Raw genomic sequence first — 10,256 nt, 5'->3', positions numbered from 1 at the left:
GGTGGCTCAGAAGGAGAGGTTGCACCAGGGGGGGAAAATGCACCAAAGAAGGCATCATGCAGAGGGAGAGGAACAGGCACACAGATCCACGCAGGTCAGAAGGGGCTCCCTGGCTAGGCACAGGTCCCTGGGGGGCTCGGCACCTGGATCATGGGCCCAGGAAGATGCAGCAGTTGGGGGGGGAAATCAACCCTCCCCCCCTTCCTTTTTTCCTTCCCCCCAGTTAAAAGAGAGAGAGACCCAGATGCACAGTTCCTTTTGACAATATTTGGTCCAGGGGGATGTAGGAAATGAGGGAAGGGGTCAGGAATTGCACACACCACAAATCACCAAGCTACCTGCCTTCCTTCCTTCCTTTCATCTCCCCCCCATGACCCCCAAATGCACAACTCCTTTTGAGAGGATTGGTCCAGGGGGTCTGTAGGAAATGTGGAAGGGATCTCAGGAAATGCACAAATTCACCAAGCAACCTCCCTCCCATTCATCTCATCCCCCCCCAAAAAAATGAACCCAGTTCAAAACTCCTTTTGAGGGGTTTAGAAAATGAGGGGGATCTCTGGAAATGCACACACACACAAATCATCAAGCAACCTCCCTCCCTCCCTTCCTCTCCCCCCCCAAAAAACAAACCCCAAATGAACAACTCTTTTTGAGAGGATTGTCCAGGGGGCTGTAGAAATGAAGGAAGGGATCTTAGGCAAGTCCCACACAAATCACCAAGCAGCAACCAACCTCCCTACCTCCTTCCTCACCCCCCAAATGAACCCCAATTCACAACTCCTTTTGAGGGGATTGCTGGGGGGAGGCTGTAGAAAATGGGGCAAGGATCTCTGGAATGCACCAGTCCATGCGACAGAGGGAAAATGAATCAAGGCACCTCCAGGAGATGCACCACTTTCTGTTTTATTATTTTACTCAAGGAGGGGGGGGAGGAAAAGCAAGACATGTCCCTCCAGGAGAGCCTGAAAGGGGGGGAAGGAGGGAGGGTGGCCCAGCCAACCACGTGCTCCTGGAAATGCACCAATTCGCACAAGTCAAGGTATATATATATCTTATATATATTATATATTTATATATATTATTATTGCATTTGTCCATTAAAAAAAAGTGCCAGTCAACTAGCCTAGGGGAATGCATTCATGATTTGTGCAATAGCCAAGGAAACTCGCCTGTGCCAAGGAAGAACGTGAAACAATGCCTGCGAAGGTAAGGTAGGGTCCATTTACTGGTACCATGAATGGAACCTGCCAGCGGAAGATAGTCCACCACAGACACCGAAATCTTTCAGAGCTGCAGGGGAACGGTGGCAGAATAAAATCAAAAAATCAAAATCAATGCATGAAGCCAAAGAAATGCAAATCAATGCAAGACGGAGGGGATCCAAAGGAGTAGCAAGCCCTCCATCATGAGGGCCTTTCCAGATGGCAGAGAGAGGTGGGGGGTAACACCTTTTATTCCTCTGCTCTATAAATGCTAGTTCTGAATCACACACGCAACAGTATATTTCTCTCCCCATGTAGGAGAGGCATTGGAGGAACAGAGGGTAAGCACTTCGGACGCGTTTGTTAAAAAACGAGGCAGGTGTGCAATCTTTGCTGGAGGGAAGGAGAAGGCAGAAACATCTGTCTTTAAAAAAAGCAAACCTTTAGAGTGGAAAAGGATTGGAAAAACAGTCCAGGAACTGCCAGGACAACGTGACACGAGGAGAGATGAATGTCTTGTTTTTGCCATGTTTCCTTTAGTTTTTTAGAGGGTTCAGTGATTGTCTCATGAATCCATGGGAACGTTTTAGTTTCACAGTATAAAATATGGATAGCACTGTCTAGCAATAGGTGCTTGTGCAACTACAACCCTTGCTTGCAAAGGATAAGTTAGGCTGCAGTCGCCAAAACCTTTAATAAGTATGGTCCAAAACACACTGCAGAAATAATCCAGTTTCAGACTGCTTAACTGTCCTGGCTCAGTGCTAGGGAATCATGGGATTTGTCATTTATTATGGCACCAAAGCTCTTTCGTTAGAGAAGTCTAAATGTCTCACAAAACTACAGTTCCTAGAATCCCTAGCATTGAGCCAGGGCAATTAAAGTGGTCTCAAACTGGATTATTTCTGCAGTGTGTTTGGACCTATGTTAGTCTTTAAGCTTTCACAAGTTTCCCATTATTCTATTTGCCAGGGATTGCATTTTTCCAGCAACAATACAATGTATTTAATGCTAATAAAACACAGCTTCTGTTGTGGAAAATGTGCTGCTTAAAGGAGATAACTGAGTGGCAGCACAATGCATTAAAAGTATTGTTTGGGAAGGACTAAGAAATGCACCATCTAACAACCTCAAGGCATGTCAGTGTGAGGAGCGAGCATTATAACGGATGGTGCTGGCAAAATCCAGTCGCTCTTTACTCTCAGACAAATGCATTGAACACTGGCACAGGCAGTTAAAGCTAGACAATATATCAGAGTTTGCATGAGAGAAATCTCAAACACCCTTTTTGGTATTTGAGAATGCAGCCTTGCTCAGTAGAGCAATGACGAAAGAAAAATGGCAGTTCCTGAGCTGTGGAAGAACGATGGAAATACATGCATTCAGTGAGCTGCATGGATGCAATAAAGTAGTAGACTCATTCTTAGTCAAAAAAATTGGTCAGTGAGAAGCACCCCCATTTTCTTATCCAAGAAAATGTTAACCAGTTAAATTTGGCTCCAGAAACTCCTTTGTATCCGTTGAAATCAGTGAGACTAAGTAGTTTGAACATTGGAGTACTACTCTGAAGACTAGGTTTGAATCCTGTTCACCATAGAACCCCTCTGGGTGACTTTTTGGGCAAGCCACAACTGTCAGCATCAGAAAGGCTTGCCATAAGTCTGAAATGACAGGAAGGCACACCAAAAAGATCCTGTTTTGTAGTGGGAACGGGGACCTTTTGCAATCGATTGCTGACACGCAGCAAAACTGAATCAGAAACCGAGTTATATCGCCAATGGAATGAGCCCATGACAACCTGATCCCCACTGATTTCAGTGGGTCAACTTTAGTGTGAACATGTTTAAATCCAATCCCTTATTACACAAGAGGAAGCAAACTGAGTTCCAAGTTGAAAAGTAGCAGCAGGGAGAAGAGAGGAGGGGTGGAATCTTGCCCTTCCCAGTAGGTTCAGGCAAAAGCAAACTGCTGCAGCCTCTCCTAGCTTGTGTGTTTTTCCTTATTAATAACTTTTGCCATCTTGACCACACTCTGATGTTGCTTGTCCACATGTATCCCAGTTTTCATCTATGAAATACGTAAGAGTATTTGCTATTATTGTTGTGGAGGAAGACTGATGGAGGATCCCAGGGTATGAGGACCAGAGGCAAGGAGAATGCCAGTTTCTTGTCCCTTTTAGCACCACTCTGCATGCTTGGGTTGGAAGATACTATTTTGTGTCTGCCTGATCTCTTGTTAAAATTCCACTACTATGGCTCCTTGGGCACAATCCCATACACAAATTTACAGGGTTGGTGGGGCCATGGAGGAAAAACAAACCTTAAGGAAAACAAAATATCACTTGCACTGACACACTGTAATATTTATTTTGATTGGTTCATTGAGTAAAAATTAAATGCTCAAGAATGATAAAAGTGAGCCAAAACTGTAACAAACGATAGCCCAGAAGGAGAGAGAAAGAGAGATGCATGTTCAGAGACTGGAGCAGGAACTGACAGATAAATGAATAGAGGTTAAGCAAAGATGACACCGAGTCAACTCAAATGCACACACGCACACACACAAAATGCCCAGGGCTGGAGTTAGCCAGCAACTGTCTTAAAAAGAGAGAGAGAGAGACTGCGCACCACAAGAATTTCACTCTGAGTTCAGAAAGCGGTTTGGGATTTTTTTTGTTTTGTTCCAGAAAAGATTGGCTGAAAGAATGTTTAAAAAAAGATTGGGGAAGGCAGGGAAGGTTACAAGATGCAATGCAACCAATGGGTGTTGAAGAAGTGGGCCTGGTGAGACATTGGTGGAAGAGACATTTCAGCTCCTTTATCCTGAATGCGTGTGCAGAGGAAGTTTGGTGTGATCAAGCAAAGGAAGTGAGGCTTGTGGTCTCTTAAGTCTCCATCATTATGACTGTCAGGAGAGAGAGAAAAAATATATGTAGGCAGGTGATAAAGCATCCTTATATACCAGGCAGGACTGGCCCAAGACATTTAGCTGCCTGAGGTGAAGGACAAGATGGCATCATTCCATTTACAAAAGCTGTTTATTGGCGGCTGAAATGTTCTTCAGTGCTGGCAATGGGAGAGCATCATCCACTGCATCTAAAGGTGGAAGAGAAGCTCATTGTAGGTGGGACCATTCCATGGCACACAGCTCTCTCCTCCAGCTCCTTGCTGCCACCTCTCAGCATCTGTTGCCTAAACTTATCACTTCACTTTGCCCAATGGCTGGGCTGGCCCTGATAGAGAAGACCCTTGAGCAAGCTATTACACATTGTAGGATTCTATCTGTGAATGTCTGCTTATCCAGTACAGTCAGCTCTGCATATCCATGGATTCTTTATCCATGGGTTCAAGCATCCACAGCTTGAAAATATTTTTTAAAATGTAAAGAAATCTTGATTTTGCCATTTTGTATAAGGGACATCATTTTACTATCCATCTCCAGAGCCAGAGCCCAGTGCTCAAACTACTACACTATTTTCTTTTGAAGAGCCTATGGGAAATGGCAACGGAGAGAGAGGGGCTGAGATGGTTCAGAGCTGGTGGTGGATGAAGCCAGATTCAACAGTGGGCAGATTTTAAAAAATGGAGTTTGCAGCACTGCTGGAATACATAACATGTTCTCACTTTCTGCCATTTCACATTAAATTCAGCTGGGGGGCCATGAAATTAGGCTGGGCTGGGGTCAACATGTGGTTCGTGGGCTACAGGTTCCCCAAACTGTCCAAAATTATTGAATCACACTGCTTCTTCTTAGTGCTCTTGTCACAACAGTGGACAAATATAAATGGCGGTTTGCTTCACATGGTGTGCATGCATCCCATAGGAAAGCCAAAGGTCTGTCTTGCCTTTCCAAGCAATATAGGTGATCATACCACTCCACTGCTTTTGCAGATTCCCAAGCCGAATAATAAGCTGTTGTAAGATTACCAAATTTTATTTGGTGTGAGCGTTGATGGACTGTAGCCCACTTTATTAGATATCATTGGGCTGCAGTCCACAAAATAGTTCATGCCAAATAAGAAGTCTTCGGCTTTAAGGTGCCACAAGAGGCTGTTGTTTTGGCTGCGACAGACTAACACAGCTACAACCCCCTTGGAATGTTTGCAGCGTAACTTTTCAGTTTTAAAAAAACAACAACAGAAGATTTCCCTATCTTTGTGATAGACTCCAGAGAATTAGACATTGCTAGCTTGCAGTCCTTTCTTCTCCCCACCCGTTCTTGCAGAGGAATTATTCAAGGCCAATCCAACCAGTCAAACCGATTTGGGAAGAGTAGTGGAGTGACTCACATACCCATTGGGCAGGGAGCAGCACAGGGATTTTTATTTGTCTTTTTCTGGGACAAGATATCAGTAGGTAGGTAGCAAACTCAGAGCCATTACTTCCCTCACTTGTTGGTCTAGGAAGGGAGTGAGGCCTAGTGTATAAGGAGACCTGGTAAGGTCTGGGCAACTGGATGGGTGGGTTGTCATTGTGTCTTGATTTTTTTTTAATGCACAGGCGCAGTGAGCAAGCTGTGGCTTGCTTGCTTTCTGTGACCTTCCTCCCATGTGGGGAGCTGGGAGAGGCAGGGTGGGGTGAAGGGGGAGTTGTAGGACACCCTGGGAAGCTACAATTAAAGGCCAATTTAGAACGTGAAAACTGCTGAGCCCAAAGGCACCTGTCTCTTCTTCCTGCCCTGTTTGACAGCCATGGGGAGTGGCTAGTGAATTAGAAGAGAAAGAGGAGGCCAGTTTGGACCCAGGACACGTGGGTTTACTGAGGAGCCGTCATGATGTAGTGGTTTGAGTGTTGGAGCCCAGGGTTTGATTCGCTGCTCAGCCATGAATCCCACTGGGTGAACTTGGGCAAGTCAAGTGTCATAGTCTAAATTTCAGAAGAAGAAACTGGCAAATCCACCTCTCAGTATTCCTTGCTTAAGAGAACCACATGGAAAATGAATGGGGCTGTCATATGTCAACAGGTGACTTGATGGCACTTACGCACACAGTCCTGACCAGAGCTGGGGAAAATTGTCTTCTTGGTGTACAACTTTATTGGACCATAATTGGCCATACTGGCTGCAGGGTTCTGCAGGACAACAGTTGAAAAATAACCTAGAATCATAATACCTTAGAGTCAAAAGGGGCCTCAAGGGTCATCTAGTTCAATCCCCTTCCATGCTGGAATACACAACTGCAGCACTCATGAAAAATGCCCATCCAAATGCCTTTTAAAGACATCAAATCACTTTTCTTTTAATTTGAATCCACTGGTTTTGTTCTAGTTTCTGGAACAGCAAAAGACAATCCTACTCTATATACTACATGATATGCCTTCAGATATTTAAAGATGCTTATCATGCCAAGTCTTCTATTTTCCAAGCTAATGTTCCTTTAGTACTCTTGTGTCCAAACTCTGATACTGACTATCATTGATCTTTCTTGGTTTCACATGTTGTTCTTCCTGATGTTGCCTTCTATATCAAGAGGTACAATTTCAAGCTCACAGAACAGAATGCCTCTCTTTGCATCCACGCAGGTGTCCTTCTGGCCCTTAGTTTTCAAAACATGTAAGTACACACAACATATACATGCAAGGATATTTTCATGGTATGTGTGCCAACTGAGGTACGCTGTTGTTTAAAGCAATGTAGGCATAAAATCAAAAGTTTTACCAACAAGAATGCTGTTCGTAAAGTTTTGCCCAACCAGTTCTATCAGAATAATGGTTGTTTTGGGAAACTGTATCCTGATGTATCTTCTTTCATCATGAAAAATGGCCCAAGGTGATAGAGGGAGGATCCTGTGAATGCTGTATATTTTCCACAAGTGCAAGAGAAACTGAATGTATTTGCAGTGAAATATTTTAGTCCTACTCTTTCACCTTAAAAAGCATCCACAAGGTAACCTATATAACCAAAACAATAAAATACAATAAAGGAAGCATAAAATCACAACATGGCACACCAATGGATTGTAATTTTAAACAAGCTGCTAGAACAACTTCAAATAATTGTTGCAGGAATATATGAAAGTTAAGAGCAATTTCCAAAACTAGAACGTGGTTATCCTCGCTTGTATGTTGCCACCAAGGCCCTGTTTTTGCTGGGAGTTAATTGTGCCTTCAAAGCTCATAGCATTATTTCACTCATCCCAGTTCCTTGGGAAGTAACAAGTTCCAGGACTAGCACAACTATACTTATTTTCTTTTGCACAAGTGCATTATGCTCTTTATAAATACAAAGAGAAGTGGAAACAAGAGGGCATCCCAAAAAGAGAATGCTGCCTCCTCCAAGACCAAATCTGGGGCCAGCACTTAAAAACTGCACTGATTTAAAACTTCAGTTCTGCTCTCTGCTGCCAGCCCTGTACATTAGCTTCTTTTCTTTCCATACTCTTAATGGGTACCTCATTCATGAAGGCAGAGAGAGATTCCCACCCACCATGAGCTCATCTCTGAATGATCCGAAGCCATTGATGAAATATCAGCTAATGATCATGGCTTTTTAACCAACAACCCACAGTCCAGTTCAGCCAGTTCCTGAAACAATTTGTTTGGAATTAAAGAATGGCAAACCAAACTTTCCAGGCAATTTAAAGCAACAAAGCCAATTATAAATGTACTGAAATCTTGCAAGACTATACAACAACAAGGGCCCAAGCTCGACTCAGGCTTGCATCCTTCCGAGGTCGCTAAAATGAGTACCCAGACTGTTGGGGGCAAATTAGCTTACTTGCTAATAGCTTACTTGCTGTTCACTGCTATGATCTTTGAAATAGCGGTATATAAATAAAAAAAACAAAAAACAAAAAGCTAATCTCAGCACACTTTGCTTTGATCTCACAAGCCTGGCTATGGAGCCAGGTCATTTCCCATACTTTATTTCATTTCTTTCCTACAACCTGAAGAATACCTCTGTGAAGGCTGTGGAGTTGACCAGAACAAAGAAAAGATGGGAGATAAACCTTCAACTTCCCAGCCAGGTTGAAAGGCCTGCTTTGGGAGTATTTTTATAATTACTGTACATTTCAAAAAGCAGCAACACGGGCATATGCCATACATGCCAAAGGCACAACTCTTTGCTCACACTTTAAAACCAAAAGGTGGGAGGGACAGATCTGTGTTGATAAGCTTCCTACTGTTATCATGAGACACCAAAGAGTTATACCAACTCTTTTGGTAACACACAATAACTGTAGCAGGATTGTCAACAGAGATCAGTACCTTATTGGTTTTGCTTTAGTTAAGCAAACCAATATATTCCTTTCATTTATACACCAATGAATCATCGGGGTCCACTAATTTAGTTTTTTAAAATGGATGCTGCAATACAATCCTTCATACGCTGATCCCAAAGTGAATTCTATGGGACTTACAGAAAATACGAATGTAGTTCAGTAAAGAAGTGATACATTTGGAATTACAGGTGCAAGTCCAAAGAAGTTCCAAAAATAGTCCTTTTAAACTATATCACAAAACCAGGTGGAACATTCTTCATTACCACTAGGAGCATAGTCTTTTGTAAGACTAACAGAGCTTAATTTCAAAACAACCTGCATGCAAAACAGCTGTGGGGAGGAGTCTAATGTTACATAATATAGAATTACACTATGAAAGGTAAAATTTCCAGGCTCTGTTCCTCAGGAATAATGAATCACATTTTGGCCTGAATTCTATTGTTAATCTTGACTAGACTAGAACTATTGAATCAGATTTCATTTGTGTTGACTCACCTCTCCGTCAGTGATTCAGTGGTTCTACTCTAGTTGGGACCAACATATTTCCACCCACAGTCTACATGGGTTATTTTAAATGTGTGTATGTTCCTTCACAATGCCTGTTGATTGATTGAACATCATCCTTCTTCATTTGATGGCTCAAACACCTGCTTGGTCCCCAGAACAATTTAAAAGAAATGAACAGAAAGATGCCAAAGCAATGGTAGACCTCTCAAATACTGTGCTTTAGTGGTTTATTGATGTATTTATTACACTTGTAACACACTCTTCTTTCACCAAGTCCAGAACAGCTTACACAAAATCCATCTAGTAGTCTTCACTCCATGGCACCGAGACCTGACAGCTGCTAGTGGTGTGGCTGGGTGCCGTCTGTGAAGCCAAAATGCTCAGTGCAAGACGGGTTATGGGAAAGGAAGGTAATTTCCCTTAAAAAGGATGGGAGTTGTTTTGGAAAGATAGCACACTCTCTACTGAGGCTTTATCCAACCTATAGGCTGTGAGGTGAAGGGTGTATATTTTGAATGGGCCACAAAAAAGGTATTGTATCCCAGGCATGGCAAACCTTCCAACATTTTTAGACATCAGCTTCCCAAAGCCCCAGCCAGTGTGATCAGTAGTAAGAGACTGTGGGAATTGTTGTCCATGACATGTGGAGACTCCAAGACTCCCCGCCTGAGATAATAATGTGAGCTCCCCAACACCAAAACATCATCAGAGGTAATACAAGAGAAATGCTATTTATTTTGTCCCTCTAAATCAGCCTTTGCCCACTATGTTTGGACCTCAGTTCCCATCCTAAACGATTGCCACTCATGCTGGCTGGGCTGGGCTGGGCAGCAACTGAAGTCCACTGTTACCCAAGATGTAAGACTGAAGAAGGTGGTCTCACAGTAAGCAGTCTGCTAGAGGTTGCTGGATTACAAATCTCAGGATCCCTCACCAGGGCTATGCTTGGTTGGTCTGATGGGAATTGCAATTCAGTAACATCTGCTGGGCATGTGATTTCCAGACCAGCCTTATTTTAATGATCCAAAGAACCACATATCCAAGGGGGTTTGGGGTTACATTTACCACATGTTGATATCTCCATCCAAGTCATTTTTGAAGTACAGGGCAAGCATCAAAAACAACCTGCAAGTATGACAAAGGACACTAGGGTTCAATGGGGAAAGGAAAACCCACGGGGGCATTTGTGGCTCTGGAGAGAGAGAACTCTAAAAGTAAGCCTTTGTAAACTGCCCCTTCCTTGTTCAATATTTCTTACATTAATGCTGTACAGACTGTGAATATTCACTAACATTTCCCTCCATTCTTTCTTAAATAAAACAAAACCT

The sequence above is a fragment of the Sceloporus undulatus genome, chromosome 6 (assembly GCF_019175285.1).
Source record: "Sceloporus undulatus isolate JIND9_A2432 ecotype Alabama chromosome 6, SceUnd_v1.1, whole genome shotgun sequence".
NCBI classification, from domain to species: Eukaryota; Metazoa; Chordata; class Lepidosauria; order Squamata; family Phrynosomatidae; genus Sceloporus; species Sceloporus undulatus.
Note: the sequence above shows the minus strand (reverse complement) of the source record.